Raw genomic sequence first — 13834 nt, 5'->3', positions numbered from 1 at the left:
GAGTAGTATTGCTCTATGAGATACACTTCTTAGGCAGAGTTGGCTGCTTCCTAATATTTAGGCCCTGGCCTTGGTGTCAAGAAAGATGGCAAGACATAGATGCATTAATCAGTTATTGTCCCCAGCTAAATTGTTCTCTGTGCTCACACATTGAGCAGAACTTTCTGTGGAGACATCTTGGGGGATGTCCAGGCATTTGGTTGTAGACCTGAAAAATCCCAAATCATTTGTGGGACAGTGGTTGCTTAAACAGGCCCTAGGAACTCTGTCAGTATTTTTATTTTTCCTATTATAGATTGTTACTTCCATTGATACTATATACCTTAACCATCTTTGTTTATATAGATGTTTGTTTAATTGACAGTTTTGTCAATTATTCCTTTTAATTAATTTTTATTGGAGTATAGTTGCTTTACAATGTTGTGTTTCTAAAGTGCATCAGCTTTATGTATACATATAGCTCCTCTTTTTTGGATTTCCTTCCCATTTAGGTCACCACAGAGCATTGACTAGAGTTCTCTGGGCTATACAGTGGTTTCTCATTAGTTACCTATTTTATACAAAGTATCAGTAGTGTATATGTGTTAATCCCAATCTCTCAATTCCTTTCACATCCCCTTTCCCACTTGGTATCCATATATTTGTTCTCTATATTTGTGTCTCTGCTTTGCAAATAAAATCATCTATACAATGTTTCTAGATTCCACATATATGCATTAATATATGATATTTGTTTTTCTCTTTCTGACTTCACCTTGTGTGACTCTCTAGGTCTATCCACGTTTCTACAAATAACCTGGTTTCAATCCTTTTTATGACTGAATAATATTCCATTGTATATGTGTACCACATTTTCTTTATCCATTCCTCTATCAATAGGCATTTAGATTGCTGCCAGGTCTTCACAGTTGTAAATATTCTGGTATTTTGAATTATGGTTTTCTCTGGGTTTATGCCCAGAAATGGGATTGCTGTGGCATGTGGTAGTTCTATTTTTAGTTTTTCAACAGTATGGAGGGTTCCTGTTAGTATTTTTAGCAAACTTTCCAGTGATACTCAGATTGGGGAAGCATTCAGTTTAGTTCAGTTCAGTCGCTTAGTCGTGTCCAACTCTTTGCAACCCCATGAATCGCAGCACGCCAGGCCTTCCTATCCATCACCAACTCCCGGAGTTCACTCAGACTCATGTTCATCGAGTCGGTGATGCCATCCAGCCATCTCATCCTCTGTCATTCCCTTTTCCTCCTGCCCCCAATCCCTCCCAGCACTGCAGATGGTGACTGCAGCCATGAAATTAAAAGATGCTTACTCCTTGGAAGGAAAGTTATGACTAACCTAGATAGCATATTCAAAAGCAGAGACATTACTTTGCCAACAAAGGTCCGTCTAGTCAAGTCTATGGTCTTTCCAGTGGTCACGTATAGATGTGAGAGTTGGACTGTGAAGAAAGCTGAGTGCCGAAGAATTGATGCTTTTGAACTGTGGTGTTGGAGAAGACTCTTGAGAGTCCCTTGGACTGCAAGGAGATCCAACCAGTCCATTCTGAAGGAGATCAGCCCTGGGTGTTCTTTGGAAGGAATGATGCTAAAGCTGAAACTCCAGTACTTTGGCCACCTGATGTGAAGAGTTGACTCATTGGAAAAGACTCTGATGCTAGTCTCTATAAAAATGTTTGAAGTACGTGGCCAGCTATTTGCTGACTTTTTCTTATTTTCTCTTTTTGCTTTGATTTTTGAAAGACAGTTACGCTGCCTGAAAAAGTAACATTTGATACTCACATTTCCTCCTCACTCAGAGAGATCCTGCAAACCCAGTGTCTCCCTGTTTCCCCCACATGTGTTGATGTCAGGACAGACATCCTAGGCCTGAGTCTGTGCTCATGTAGGATCCCCACCTTCTCTTTGGACATTCCTCATGCTTTATTGCTCACTGCACATCTTGTGAGGGCCTTGGAGAGAGGCATGTCTGAAGTAAGACTCAAGTGCCTCAGATGGGGCTGATGTCAGATCCCTTGCTTTTCTTATTTAGATCAGCAATCACACTTGCATTCCTATCAGGAACAGGCAGAGGTGCTGAAGGTAGGTCCCAATGCCTGAGACTCTGATTGCATTTTCGAGAGTGGGCCCCAGTACCTGCAGCTGTGATGGGCACCCTGTCCCACCCCCCATGGCTTATGCAGGCAGTCTTCAGGGCACAGGAGGAACCCCGGTTCAGGCTTGGGAATCCTTAGGCTTGTGAGTACCATGGAAGAGGATTCCTTAATAGACATGGGTTGGCGACTAAGCAGGGGAAAGGAGGAAGCAGCTTCCTCTTTCGTGTAGTGCCAGTGTTTCTCGTGAAGAGAGATGGTTAAAAGTATTGCAAAATGCACAGGCTAACCCCTGGCATGAGTGGTGACACAGCCTTTCTCTTGCTTTAATTTTTTCTTTTTAGGAAATAAAGGCATCTGGATTTGTTATGTAGGAAATGAGATGGAAGGAGGATGGCAGAGTCTGAGGAAACCCAGACTGAATGCTTTAACCAACCCAATCACTTAGATGCTGCTGCCATCTGATTATCATATATTTGTTTATGTTCTCCCACCTGCCACCACCCCGCTTTTGTTCTTTTCTGATTTTTCCCCATTTCATGAGAACTAGATTGCCCTCTGCTGGCCAAAAAAAATTTTTTTTAATCAGATAAAAATCTGACAAAATTAACTGATTGTTTCATAATCATCATGTATAAACAAACCTTAAGATCTGTCTCATCCCAGTGGCCTGATGCTTAAGCTATTGCCCTTTGAATCAATTAGTCATTCTTAGCATATCTCAGGATCAAATTGATGCCCAGTGAAATAATGGGCAGTGTTCCAGTAGAGAACTGAGATCCTGCTCTTGTCATAGAAAGCTTGGTTGTGGATCACACGGTGTAATTTTCCAGTTAAAACACAACGATGGGCAATTTACAATGATGCGTGTTTGCAGTATGGGAATGAAACTGTGGTCTCCCCACCGCGCCCCCAACCCCCTCTGCCAGGTTTCTGAAGCTAAGCTGAAAAGAAGTTATAGGTCATAGTATTTCACCTTGAACAACAGCCTTCAAGAAATGCCATGTTCAGAGACAATAACAAAAGTTACAAAGTCTAAGCAATATACTTGGAGTAATTTTGAAAGCAGATTTACTGAGGTGTAATTTTGGGCTCCATGGGTTGGATGGCATCACTGACTCGATGGACATGAGTTTGAGTGAACTCCAGGAGTTGGTGATGGACAGGGAGGCCTAGCGTGCTGTGATTCATGGGGTTACAAAGAGTCGGACACGACTGAGCGACTGAACTGAACTGAATTTATATACCATAAAATTTGAAATATACCTATTTCAAATAGGTATATTTGAAATATACCATGAAATATACCTATTTAAATATGCATTGAAATATACCATGAAATATACCTATTTCAGATATGCAGTTTGAGGATTTTGAGTAAACTTATAGAATTGTGTGCCATCACTGAAATCTAGTTTTAGAACATTTCCATCACCCCAAAAAGATTGTTTGTTCTCATTTGCAGTCAATTCTGCTTCTACACCCACATCTGCTGCTGCTGCTAAGTCACTTGTCGTGTCTGACTCTGTGTGACCCCATAGACGGCAGCCCACCAGGCTCCCCCATCCCTGGGATTCTCCAGGCAAGAACACTGGAGTGGGTCTAGGCAACCTTTAATTTGTGAGTAGAATTGTTTTAAAGTATAAAAATGGAGACCTTTTAGTTAAGTGGAATAGATAATGGTTTAATTGATAAATGATACTGGCATAGTCAGCTATCCCTCTGGGAAATATCCTATCTGACTTGCTCACCTCTGTGAATCTTGTCACCTCTTCCTTGATACTCTGCTGGACAGCTCTGGCACCTCACCTCACTTACCTCGGACCATCATCTACCAGGCTTCTAGCACTTCCTCAGCGACCAGCTAGGACAGCTCAAGGTGCTGAGTGCAGGGTCACAGGAGCGTCCTCCCAATGCCTGCCCCCTCCCCCCGCTGACCTTACCTCCTGCATACCCACCCCAGTTCAGCACGCAGGAGATCCAGTCCCTTCTCGACTTCCTGTAGTTTCTGCTAGTTCACGCCAGCCTCCTCTTCCTTCACTGTGGACACTCTTTCTCCCCGGCAGTGGGGACTGCATTTCTGAGTTCTGGGTGTGCTGAGCTCTGATGCTGTTCACTAGCCTGGAAGCAGTAAGGATCAGCAGCTTCAGGTGGAGTCTTGGCGGGGGATCCTGGGAGGGGAGGTGGCCCTCCTCTGCCAAAGGGGAGGGAGGGTGGGCCTCTCTTTGGTGGGGTGATTTAGGGGACCTGGAAGTTCAGAGTTCTGAGCCTGGTTTACCTCCATGACTTCATCCGGGTCCTCAGGGTCCCACTTTTCCTGGCTGTTACAGAAGGGAACTGTCAAGACTGCATAATAAGCTTTCTTTGTAGCTTTGCCTCCTTAGCAGATTTTGAGCTGATTTCTAGTACAGTCTGCCGTGCAGTTGCCTTATGAGATAAAGGTCTCATAAGGGCTTCCCTAGAGGCCCTCTGTTTTTCACAGTTTTTGCTTGGTTGACCTGTAGCTATCTTTCTTCTTTCCCAAGATATTCTAACAGCTACCAAAGCAGTGAACACCACAATTGTCATTTAACTACCATTTTCTTGTGCTGTTCAAGCTGTCTTCATCTTCCACCAGTACTTAATCCTGTCACCCCAAGGTAAGAGTTGTGATGCTTTGTCACTCAAATGGTCACCATAAATGAGGTTCTTGCCATCTAACGCACGGGTAGGCAATCAACTGCCAAATCCTACTCAGAGAGTTTGCTTTTCTAGGGCTGCTTCTGGTACTGACTTTCTCAGCCTGATACCCAGATATCCAGAGACTGAAACAAAGGCTTTCCTGTGGGTGGACTTGGAGGGGGCTGTGATTCCAGGAAGCAGAAAATTAGGATGGGGAAACAAAAGAAGGCAAACGAAAGATACATTTTTGAGGTACTTTACTGCTTTGCAATTAGTGTTTGATCCAGGAGAAATATTCTCTTGGGGGATGAAAGGGGTAGGCATTGATCTATTGGCTCCTATTCCCTACACTCCTGGATTTCTCATGGCTAAATTCAAGAGTGGATTCCCAGGGAGAGAAGTAAGCCTCCTTAACGGAGGCAAGGCTCTGTCTCTCTGCATCTGTGCAAAGCCAGTCAAGGTTTGCACGGAAATGGATGCTCCAGCTTCAGCTGCAGGAAGAAGTAGAGCCTAGAGGGTTCTGAGGAGCACACTATACCCACCCTCCACCCCACGCAGCTTCTATTTAGTCAATGTCTGCCCTTCTCTCTTCAGGTTTTACAGCTCTTGTTATATTCATGGAATATGTATCTACCGCATTGGGATAAGCCCCTTACCTGGGGAAGTATATTCTCACTGGCATCTCTGAGTCCCTGAACAGCTTACTGAGCATATCACCCTGCACCGTTTCTTCCTTAATAGCTCCTCACCCCATCTGGTTATTTTGGATGACCCTTGGATGTTTTTTGAGGCTGAGGACTATACCCTTCCTAATTCTGCTCAAAATGTCATTACTCACACTGCTACTGCTTCCATTAATCTTGTATGATAGCCTGGAAGAAGTGAAGTGAAGTCACTCAGTTGTGTCCAACTCTCTGCGACCCCATGGACTATAGCCTACTAGGTTCCTCCATCCATAGGATTTTCCAGGCAAGAGTACTGGAGTGGGTTGCCTGGAGGAGGAGTGGAAATTTCTATCTCATGCTGCCATGTTGATCCTGGAATTCCTACTCTGGATTGTTTTATTCACACAAAGATGGAAATGTCAGGTCCCTTAGCTGAAGTGAGAAGGTTCCACGTTCTCCTGTGTAACTATCCATGCAGGGCCAGACACTACTTAGATTCTCACCTTGTTGACTGCAGCCCCTGTGGAAGGCAGGACATCTCAGTTGTCTTCACAATTCTGCCCCCAGAGCTGGCGAGGCTCCCCTGGTGATGCTCAGTGGGGCTTTGTCTGCCAAGCCTCTGTGGTGACCACCGGGTGAGTGTTCCCTGGGGGCGGGGAATACATGTTCTGACATATTTTATTTTTCCTCAGGGTAGAAAATACAGGCCCGCGGTGATATCTGATTGCAACTCTCTTACCTCATTTGTGGCAAATATCTCCCTGTGCTTTTATAGAAATATAAAAATCAAGCGAGCATGATTTCTAGTCAAAGAGGGACTTTTAAACATTTTTTTTTTCTTTCGTTGCTGCACATGAGTGGCCTGTTTCCCAGGAACAGACTCACATGCTTCAAGTATCTTGTTTAAAAGTCCAAATAGTCTGTCAATCTCTTCTGATTCACAGGAGGAAGGGGTTTTTCCAACGGTTTCCCACAGCTCCTGACATATACTATCTCACTTAATCCACACAACAAACCCAAGAGAAAAGTACTGCCAGCCAGGTCTACATATGATGAAACTGAGACTCAAAAATTCTAACTCAATTTTTTCTGAGTCCAAAGCCCTCCCTCTCCTGGTACCGTAGGACACAGCATTTCATATAACTTGTATTTTGTGGATGAGGGACATATGTCCCCAAATTCAAAACACACGACCCTCTCCATTTGCTCATTTTGTTAGGTTGATTAGCCTACTTAGACCCTCTGTGCCTCCACTTCTTTGTAAAATGACAATAAAATAATACCTACTCCATTGTTGTAGTAGATTGTTGAGAATTAAATGAGTTAACAGACATGACGTGTTTAAAACAGAGTGACACAAAGTGGGCGTGCTATGCGGTTTAACAAAACCAAACCAAGCTTCCTGGGCTAAAATCAGTTGTGACTCCTGCTCCAAAGTCATCTTCTGTGAACTACGTTTTTGAAATGGTAACTAAAGTCAGTGGGAAAATGAGTTGTACTCTCCAAATTGTTTATGCGCCTCTTTTCAATGAACATTTATAACGTTAAACAATAATAGTTTATGTCTTTGGTTATTTAGACATTATATTCAGCATGCTGCTGGTGCTAAGTCACGTCAGTTGTGTCCAACTCTGTGTGACCCCATAGACGGCAGCCCACCAGGCTCCCCCATCCCTGGGATTCTCCAGGCAAGAACACTGGAGTGGGTTGCCATTTCCTTCTCCAATGCATGAAAGTGAAAAGTGAAAGGGAAGTCGCTCAGTTGTGTCTGACTCTTAGCAACCCCATGGACTGCAGCCTACCGGGCTCCTCCGTCCATGGGATTTCCCAGGCAAGAGTACTGGAGTGGGGTGCCATTGCCTTCTCCAATATTCAGCATAGAATAATTCAAATCCGTTCACTAGGAGACCATTTTATTGTTCATGCCAGGGAGAGAGCAGGAGCTTGTAAGGTTGGAGTCAATGTGTCTTTAATCAAAGTAGCAAACTGGGTAAGTGCAGGCGGAGCAGGTTGGACTATCTGTATTTGTTCTGCATATTGTAGAGGTGAAAGTCCTCATTGCAAGTGACAGTAACCTAATATGCACCAAAAGAAAAACAAAGGAATGAATTAGCACATATAATTAGTAGGCTCAAGGATGGCACTCACTACAGGCAAGACTAGATCTAGGGGCTCAAGCAACACCACTGGGACTGTCACCACATCATTCTTCCTCCCTCATCTCTTCTTGTTTCCAAATAATTTATTGGCTTCATTCTTCTACCACAGACAACTCGTTGCTGTACATCATTGGGGAAGTGATTGCTGCCACATCCTTGTCTTTGTCCTTACAGAAAAGAGGGCACTTTCTCTCTAAAATCTAATTACAAAATCTCATAGAAGAACTCCACGTGGCCCTGCTTGGCTCTGTGTCCATCCTTGGACCAGTCACGATGGTCCAGTCTCTACTGTAGTTGGATAATATCCCAGAGAGTCCCAGCCTTGGTTGTTGCCCTGCGTTATGGAGTAGGAGAGTCAGGACTTTGGGCTGGAGAAGCAGCAGCTCTCTAATTAAAGGAGGAATACTAGACAAAAAGAAGTCAATCAATGTTCTTGCCCTTTATATACAATCTCAGGCACTGTCAGCTCTGCTCTTCTCCTCTTCCCTCCAGTCTAGCTCCCAAGTGGCGTCTGGCTCTTGGCTTAATACCTCTCATCATCTCACCCTTAGATTTAATGTTTACATCTGATCCCCTGACTCCTGTCTGCCCCTGAAGAATTGTGGCTCAGATGTGTTCCTCCACTCTTCATACTTTAGACAACTGCCTTAAGTAAGATTTCCTTTCTTGGCAAATCCTGTGGAGCCCAGATTCTAGCACCAGTTTCATCTTCTCAATCCTGTTGAGCTTCCCAGAATCAGAGATTTTGTGTGATAGGAGGGTGTATGTAGAGTTCACGTGTCTGATAGTAAATAGTAAGTCTTCAGTTTATATAATCCACTGAAGAGTGGTATCTCAAGCACTTTGGAATAAGAGGCACCTAAGGATTAACAGTAGCTCAGAATACAAGCATTTCTGTAGCTCTTGACCATTTCTATAGGTCCTGGGAAAACTGTGAGACTTTGAGATTGAAAGGGAACAGGTTTATTCCAGAGGCAATAAGAAACATGGGAACAACAGTATAGCTTTCTTTTATTGGGAGGAGGGGTTGATATGTCCCTTAAGACTCACTTAAACTGAAGGTTTTCTCTCTGTTCTTTTTTTGCAATTTGTTGAAGACACTGGATCATTCATTTTGTAGAGTCTCCTCTATGTTTCCAGGAATTTGGTATTTGGCTCTAGACAAGTGACTTGATCAAATGCAAGCTTGAGTTTTTAGCAAGACTGGGGGCTTCCCTGGTGGCTCAGGGGTTTAAGCGTCTGCCTCCAATGAGGGATACCTGGGTTCAATCCCTAGGTCGGGAAGATCCCCTGGAGAAGGAAATGGTAACCCACTCCAGTATTCTTGCCTGGAGAATCCCGTGGACAGAGAAGCCTGTAGGCTACAGACCACGGGGTCGCAAAGAGTCAGACATGACTGAGTGACTTCACCTTCACCTTCACCTCTTAGGTAGTGTGTTCTTTCATCAGGAGGCATTTCATCTTTGATCATTTATCCTTCTGTGATTTTGGCAGTCATTGATAATTGTTCTGTGGATACAGTAATAGAAGTTGCGAAGTAATGATATTCTAATTCTGTCATTCCTTCTTCACTTATTGTCTAGAATACTTTTAGAAAGAGAAACTTCTTTTTACCTACTAATTTTTCTAATAGTGATACACTGTATGCATAAAAGGCAGGAAAAATTCTTGATTTTTTCACTCTACCTGTTTTCAAACTAGTTGATTCATTTGCATCTTTCTAATAGTGACCAATAGTTTTTTGTAAGTATCATTATGAACTCATGGATCTAAACATATTTAACATGTTTCAGTCTGTTGAAGTTAACCTTATTGATACTCAAATTGCCCCTATTTTGGCAATGTGAATCCCTTTAAGTTGGCGTCTAAATCCTTTTAATAGAAATGGCTCTGCTAACTTCCTTACTTTCTAGTATAATGAGATATATGGGCTCATCTGGTAGGTTGAGCCTCCAAACTGGAATTGACCATTTCTTCAAGGAGCCCTGGTTCCTTTGAGCAGTAGATCTCAAGACCACAGCTGAAGTGCTAGGAAGTTATTTTATCTTCTAAATTAATAGGAAGGCAAGGTTATTTGATTATGATCTAGTTAAGTAATATAAAGACTCAGACATTTACTAGTTCTATGAAAAAGCCCTATAGATTTTCAGAAATTTTGGACAGTATATTAAGCTTCTCCAGAAAAACAGAAAAATAGACCCAATAATTTATCTACCTATCTATTTATCTATCCATCCATCCATCACTTCAGTTGTGTCTGATTCTTTGCAACCCTATGGACTGTAGCCCTTCAAGGCTCCTCTGTCCATGAGATTCTCTAGACATGAATACTGCAGTGGGTTGCTACATATGTACATACATACATATAAAGAAGATTTGTTTTTTAATGAGGAAATGACTCATATGATTATGAAGGCTGAGAAGCCTTGCGGTCTGCAGTCTACAAGCTAAAAACCCAGGAAAACCAGTGATGTAATTCCAGTCCAAGTCTGAAGGCCTGAGAAACAGGGAAGCTGATGATGTAAATCCCAGTCCAAGAGAAGGAGAAGCCTGAAGCCCCAGCTGAAGCAGATAGGCAGGGAGGAGCTGAATCCTCCATCCTCTACTGTGGGTTCTGTTCTGGTGCTCAGTGGATTAGAGGATGCCTACCTACACTGGGGAGGGCTAGCTACTGTAAGGAATCCATGCATTCAAATGCTACTGACACACACCCAAAAGTACTATTTCATCTGGCCTGGTGGCCAAAGTCAAGTTGACACACAAAATTAACATCATAGAGAGTACGTTTGACAACAGGGGTATGTTTACATACTTTTGTGAAATGCGCCCTAATCATCTCAAGAAGGCCTTCAGGGGCTTTTTAGAGATTATCCTCCAGAAGGGCTGAAACCAAGGTGTGATGAGTGGCCCCTGGGACTGCCAATTGGGTGAGATGTGCTAAATGAACAGAGAAATCAAACCGTGGTTTCTGATATAAGCCTAAAATTGAAGTCACTGGGCCAGATGCTTCAAATTGCAGGCATTGATTTGTGCGAGCAAGCTGCTTTACACATGGGCAGTCCTATGTAATAGGTCTCAGGAGGACTGGCGGCTTGGGTTTATTTATTTAATGATGGTTAAACACTCACCCAAGCAATACTGGATGCCAGCTAGCATGAAAGCTATCACACAGGCTTAACAGACTGTATCAGCCCAGCTGCGTGGTTTTCTTGTTTGCATGGCTGAGCCGGGCAGAAAGCTATCTCAGTGCGCTTAGTCCGAGTTCAGCTGGTTGTTGGTGGTAATGTGCAGCTCGCTCTGCTGTATCAGCCTGTTGTGGTTATCTCCACCTTGGGGCTGCTGGCTGTTCCTGCAGGAGGTCTGGAATTCACCTTTCCACTGGTCAAGTTCACTTCCCCTGACATGGCTGGAGGCTGTTCAAGTTGTGTAAAGAGCCACACTCCCCTTTATGAGTGAGTTCACACCACCACCTCCCCTTTTATCTTTAAAATATGGCATTTTATGTGTTCTCTGATGCAGGTCAACTAGAGAGTTCTGGAATCTGTAGCTGGGGGAATTCTAGGCCTCAGGCTTTAGGTGCAGGAAAACTGAGAGGCCCTCATCCACACGTCTTAAGAGGGCCATTGACTCTGCTTTTCAAAAATGATTTCACTTCATGCTTTGGACCTGAGGATGGACAGTGGACTTTTCAGAAGGGATATCCAATTCACAGAGCTGTTTGGCTTCTGGGTGAGAATGTTAGATTACAGTTGCGTGTTTGGGGTGATCACCAATGTCAGACTAAGGATTTGGAGTGAATAAATCTAACTGATGGTCAGACCCTGAGATAGTGTAACATCATATGTCCAGCCAACGTTAATAATACAACTCTTAAGTGCCTAGCTAGTGCACTGTGGAGAAAGCATATTTCTATGGTATTTTTATTGAGGAGGTTGGCTACACTGCTTTACCTCTGAGCAAGCACAGAGCTTTCACCTTTTCCTTACATCAATTTATGGAGGAAAGGATACTTATTTGGGTCAAAAAAAAAAAAAAATGACACAATTAGACAAGCATATGTAAGAGCAGAATTTCTGGGCAGATAAATGAATTATACCCACTATTGATTGAGTGCATGTTATGTGCCAGAAACTGCTAAGTATTTTACATGGATGGTTTCTCACACTTCCTTATAATAACCCAATTTGGTAAGAGCGGTTGTTGATTCCTGTCTCTGTCCATCCAGGCTGCTATAACAAAAATGCCACAGACTGAACAGCTTAAACAAAAAACATTTCTTTCTCACAGTTCTGGAGGCTGAGATGTCCAAGACCAAAGCACCAGCAGATGTGGTGTCTGGTAAGAGGCTGTTTCCTGGTTCCTAGATGGATATCTTCTCACTGTGTCCTCACAGGGCAGAAGGGGCACGAAAGTTCTCTGGAGTTTCCTTTATAAAGGCAGTAATCCCATTTAGGAGGGCTCCACCCTCATGATCTAATCACCCCGAAGCCCCACCTCCTAACCCCAGCGCATTGAAAGTTCAGATTTCAACCTGTGGATTTGGGGAGGAAACATTCAGTCCATAAGAATCCCCACCTACAGCAGAGGAGATTGAGGTGCAGAGGAACTGAGTTATGCTGAGTTCGTGTTGTGCGCCAGAAACTGTGCCGTACATTTTACGTAGGTTATTTCAGGTGAGTCCTTACAATGATCTGATAAGATAAGAACCACTAGGAATCCCCAAGCTATGTATGTGGAAATGGAGGCACAGAGATTTAATAATTTCCCTAAGACCACACAAGGGCGAGTAGCAGAGCTAGAATTTGAGCCGCAGAGAGTCCGGACCTCTTAAAGGACCCTTTTGTTCTTGGGATTGTTTCAGCCTCTGAGGATTTCATTTCCCATGTAACAGCTGTGTTTGAGAGGAGGGGACATCATCCTTAAAAAGCCCTAGAAAACAAGGGTGGGTTTCAGGACAATAGGAATTGGAACCTGTCCTGCCTCTACAGAGTCCTCACGGCCCCGCTGTGTCCGGCAGCTCACCCTCTGGGTGCTGGGAGAGCCACGGGAGAATCCCAACTCTGGGTTCAGCCTCACTGACAATTTCCATGAAATTGAATTTCCTTTCTAGACCTGTGTCACCCAGAAAGCCTGCCCTCCTTCCACAGGTTGTTATTACTGGTGATCACAATTTGTAACTGAGTAACTTTCTGAAAGGAGTGGGGATGTCTGCTTCTCTTTCTTTGTCTTCCCCTTTCCCTTCTCCCCCTCCTCCCCCATCCTTCTTCTCTTCTCTGTCTCTTCTCCTCCCCCCACCTCCTCCTTCTTCACTTAGGGTTGGGCAACTCTGAAACAAGGGAGCTTGATTTGAGCATCAGGGAGGCATAGTGGAAAGGCGACCAGTAGGGTCTGGATGAGAACTTGCACATCAGTTTGTTCTTCCTGAACCTTGATTCCTCATCTAAAACGATGTGTTGGGCTAGACCAGAGTCCTGATCAGAATCTCTGGGATGTGATCCTGAGATCATCTGTAGACACTCCCTGGGTGAGAGGCACTGCTGAGAACTGCTTCTTGAGAGAAGAAAGGTCAGCGTCCTCCTGTTTCCTCTTCTGTGCTCTTGTAACCAACCCTCCCACAACGAGACTTGGGGCTCCCATGTCTGCTGCCTCTCTCCATGTTCCCTTTCTATCACTCACCACCCACCACATTCACTGATGATTTTAACAAGTGGCTCAGAGACTTTCCATTATCTCCTGGTCATCCTTTTTGTCCCGTCCCCCCCCACCCGCCCCACTGTCTGCAGGAATAGCCAATTCATCTTCCTATCCTCTTAATTCCTTGGTATTTTCACCTCCAGTGATCTTCATTTCCACTCCATGACAACCACCCAAAATAGCACTGCCTCAGAGATCTCAAACTATAGGAGTCTATTCCTGACCTACATTCCATGGTCCCCGCTCTAACCGGCCTCGAGCCAGTACCCTTGTCTGCTTTGTGCCTTTGTCTTTCTGCCGTGTCTCTGGCAGCATCCCATTCCATCCCATGATGCAGCTGTGTACCGTCTTCCCTGCCCTGGGGCCGCCACGCACCCTGGAGGGAACCCCACAGCGATGCCGGCATACGCCAGGACAGCGTGTGTTTTCTAACTCCCGCCAAGGACTTGCCATTGCCTAGCAATACTTGCACGTTGCTGCTCCCCTTCCTCAACAGCGGTTTTGGATTTGTTCCACAGTCCTCAGGGTACCTGTCGCTCCACTGTGTCATCTCTGGCATTTTTAGT

The sequence above is a fragment of the Bos taurus genome, chromosome 8 (genome assembly GCF_002263795.3).
Source record: "Bos taurus isolate L1 Dominette 01449 registration number 42190680 breed Hereford chromosome 8, ARS-UCD2.0, whole genome shotgun sequence".
In the NCBI taxonomy this organism is placed as follows: Eukaryota; Metazoa; Chordata; class Mammalia; order Artiodactyla; family Bovidae; genus Bos; species Bos taurus.
Note: the sequence above shows the minus strand (reverse complement) of the source record.